Source organism: Halyomorpha halys, unplaced genomic scaffold (genome assembly GCF_000696795.3).
Source record: "Halyomorpha halys isolate HHAL.00 unplaced genomic scaffold, Hhal_1.1 Scaffold662.1, whole genome shotgun sequence".
Classification (NCBI taxonomy): domain Eukaryota; kingdom Metazoa; phylum Arthropoda; class Insecta; order Hemiptera; family Pentatomidae; genus Halyomorpha; species Halyomorpha halys.
The window spans coordinates 39,414-43,733 of NW_027111704.1; the positions used below are offsets into that span (position 1 = coordinate 39,414).

Consider the following 4,320-nt stretch of genomic DNA (forward strand, 5'->3'; position numbering starts at 1 on the left):
AGAAAAATATATCATAGGGATCATTGGTTGTATAAATGTCTATTAGTGTATTCAAATTAAAGCTTGTTTAATGTGCTATAAAGTAGTTAACGACGTTTATCTTCGTAAAAGTAGTAGTTTTCATGATTAGCACAAATTTTGATTTCGAAATGAAAATGAATTTTAAATAATGTTTGATTTATGAAAAACTAAGGAAGAAGCCCAACTTAATTCCTGGTCAAAGGGTTATGTTTAAAAATAAACAATAAATAATAATTGAAAATATCGAAACAACATCATCAGTACTTATTGATAATATTATGAATATTATCAACAATAACAAACATTCTTAAAGTATGATTCATGCTTCTGCAACATGTTCAGTTCTGTGTCTGACAGCCTTCTTCCAGAGATGGAGAGAGGCTCTCGGTGCATTTTCAATTAGTCTTAAATTTATGTTGGAAACGTAAGTGCAATATTCTATTTTCATATGATAGATTTAATATTTGATCAGGTAGCATACTGACAATGGAGGACAACCGAAGTGGGATATCCTTTAATACATAACATGATAAAATGTTAAACATATTTTGGAAGGTTCTTTAGGTCCTAGGGTCTCTGAGCCCAAGGAATCGAGATAACATTTTATACTACTTTCTCATATTATCGTTTTTTATCTTTACCCCTTATGAACTTAAATGTTTATTTTATCTCAATCGATTTCTTCTTTTGTGTAAAATAGGAAAAATATTACTTATTGTACTAAACGAGTCTCAATGTATAAAATAATCACAGCTAGTTTGACCTCTATAAGCAAAAAAAACTAATTCAAACCAATTTTTTATTAATTAATTAAAACTATGTATAGTTACTAGTCAACATTGATGAATCTGCTAACCGTAGTTAGGGGCAATAAAATAAAAAGATACCTGTTTCAAAATGTTTTAGTTTTTCATCCGGAACTCCATACCTTTAAAACTATTTGCAACACTAAAACCTAATAAATAATATCATAATTTAAATAAGAGTTAATTTTCTAAAATATGATTCCTAATATACATCTCTACGCCTCCTTACTCCTTAGATTAGCAGTATTTTATAACTACTTTAATTTGAGTGCTAACAGACATATGTTCGTCCAATAGTTCAGAGATATAGTTTTCCATTAATCAAATATTTTGCCCGAACAACGAGAATTCAACGTTATGTAAATTTATTTGGTTTATGAAATAATCCTGGAACGATTAGACGTACAAATTCCTATCAGCATTCCGAATTAAATCTTGTTTATATACTGTAAAGGAAGTTTATAGCGTATATCTTCGCAGTTATAGTAATTATAACAGCAAATTTTTATGTATCTTTAGTTATATATTTATGGTTTATACTTGCTCACGCTCAACGTAAAAATTAATCACAAAAGGAAAAAAATAATAATAATAATAATAAATTGCTCCTGTTATTTTTTTTTGTCTTGAAAATAACGAAAACCCTGAAACAACGACTGCAATATACCCACAATATATATTATATTACAATATATTCCTATATAACACTTATCGAATTATGGCTACTGGCGAGTACCTTTACATGTAGATAACGGAAAACCTAGGGGTGATACCTAAACATCAGTGGAATTAGCATAATATTCAGTGAACAACAGAAACAAGTAAATTAACAAGCTTAAAGCAGTGTATAATACATAATAAAGAACAGCAGAACTATATGTATAAAAGTTTAATAATAAGAAGAAATATATGTACAGAGAATGACAAAAAAAAAATTCTTATCATTTAAAAAACAATGCAACAAACAAAACTTATAAGGGCTTAATCTTAACTTAAATGCCCTAGCATAACCTGAATTTACATTATTATAAAAAAGAGGAATATAAAATAAAAAAATAAAATAAAGTTTAGTTCGAACCGCACGTAGTCCTTGGGTGTACTCCTGGCAGAACACAAGGTAGTCCGATATCTCCTTTTCCGTCACCGTTTAACCTTACCCAGAAGTATTAGTACAAGAGACCAAGAGGAGAAAAATGGCAGTATTTCACCCCAATTTATGATTAGTTAATTGAAAACGATGTATAATTACTAGCTAAAATTGATGAGTCTGCCAAGTATAGGTAGGGGGAACAAAAAATGGCGGCTGTTTCAAAACGTTAAAAATAATTAATTTTTTATTCGAAGCTCTATATCTTTACAACTACCAATAACAATAGAAAATCTAAGAGAACATCATTTAAACTAGAGTAAATGTTCTAAAATATGAGCCCTAATAGAGCTATTTACGTTCAATAGTTCTCAAGATATAGTTTTTTAAAAAGCAACATTTCATAAAAATGTTGTACAGAACGTACTGAAAGATCAGTAGTTAGTGAATTTATTTTGAAAAGTCTATATCTCAAAAATCATTTGACGTACAGATGTCTTTTAGCACTCAAATTAAAGCTAGTTTAATGAGCTATGAAGTAGTTTATGATTTTTATTTTCGTAGGAGTAGTAGTTTTAATGAAATGTTTGAATATAAATTGATTTATAGTTGTCCGGACAAATTTTCATTTGCCAAATTTATATTCACATGGGAATATCATAAAAACTACTACCCCTACGAAGATAAGTGTCATAAACTACTATATAGTCAAATAAATTTCCTTTATTTTGAGTGTTGGCAGACATATGTGCGTCTTATGGGTCTAGAGATATATCTTTTCAAATATCATTTTATACGAATGACTAGAAATTAACATTCTGTCTGTTTATTTTGTAAAATATCATAAAAATTACTACTCCTAAAAAGATAAAAGTTATAAAATATTTTATAGTCAATTTAACTGGATCTGTACGTCCAATGGATTCTGAAATAAAGTTTTTCATAAATCAAACTTATTGTCCGAATAACTATGAATCAATTTATTTTAGCGAATATCATGAAAACTACTATTCTTACGAAGGTAAAGGTCATAAACTACTTTATAGTTCATTAAACTAACTTTAATTTGAGAGCTAATACACATTTTTACGTCAAATGGTTTTTGAGATATAGATTTCTCAAAATAGATTCACTAACTACTGATATTTCAGTACATTTTTATGAAATGTTCTATAACTCGTTCTATAACAATTGGACGTAAATAGCTCTATTAGGAATCATATTTCAGAAAATTTACTCTACTTTAAATAATGTTCTATTAGATTTTCAAAGGTTAGTTCAAAGGTAGGTTCAATTAGCAAATATCATGAAAACTACTATATCTACAAAGGTAAAGGTCATAAACTTCTTTATAGTACATTAAACTAGCTTTAATTTGTGTGCTAAAAGACATCAGTACGTCACATAGTTCCTAAGATATAGATTTCTCAAAATAAATTAACTAACTTCTAATCTTTCAGTAGATTTTTACAAAATTTTGCTTTTTAAAAAGTTATATCTCGAGAACTATTGGACGTAAATAGCTCTTTTAGGGCTAATATTTCAGCAAATTTACTCTTCTTTAAGTAATGTTCTCTTAGGTTTTCTAGTGTTGTCGGTAGTTTTTAAGATATAGAGCTCGGAGTGAAAAATTAATGTTTTTTTATGGTTTTGAAACAGCCGCCATTTTTTCCCCCCACTACCTATACTTGGTAGACTCATCAGTTTTGACTAGTAATTATACATGGTTTTCATTGAAGTAATGAAAAATTGGGGTGAGATCACTGCTTTCTTTTCTTCCCGGCTCTTGCACTATATGGAGATGACGCCGGCCACCACTCTCCAATCCGGGACGGGTTAAAGAAAACCACGCAAAAGTCACGTACTACACGATATCCACATATCCACACTTATAGTGTTAATGACTGCCCATTGAAGTAAGACCCCACAATTTAGCAAAACAAAACATTAACCATAACATCTCTTACATGGTGATATTTTGATACAAACAGCAAAGACACAGAGTCTGATGAACTATCACCACTTCATATTGAACAATACTAACGTGTTCAAAAACCAAACAGTTACCTTCCCAACCACCCAAATCCACTTGTTTCTAACCCGGCTTCTCCTTCATTACCTAATCCTCCTAGGCGTCTGAAAAGAAGATGGCCTCGAAATCTTCTGCTCTAGAAATGTTATTGGAGTTCTATCAATGGGTAGATTCTCCACATGTTTGTATCATGTCACTATGTTATCTACAGCAAATTTACTTGCTGTATATATTTTTATACAGCGGTAAATAAAAATAAATAAATTATTAAAAAAAAATTTAATAACTATAAACATTACTTATAATTGTCTGTTACAGTGTGTTCTACTCGTTCATTCATCTGATACAACTAATTCTAGGTCTTTCCAGAACTG

The 4,320-nt window shown here is 29.5% G+C and overlaps 1 protein-coding gene across 1 annotated transcript in view; it reads left to right on the top strand.

The window, feature by feature from the left end:
* Positions 1-338: 338 nt before the first annotated feature.
* The window catches only part of LOC106685138 (uncharacterized), an 8,765-nt gene continuing 4,783 nt past the window's right edge, over positions 339-4,320 (top strand). Inside the window, exon 1 of the mRNA XM_014427667.3 lies at positions 339-445. The gene's annotated coding sequence lies outside the window, so the exon portion shown is untranslated. The remainder of the gene's footprint in view (positions 446-4,320) is intronic.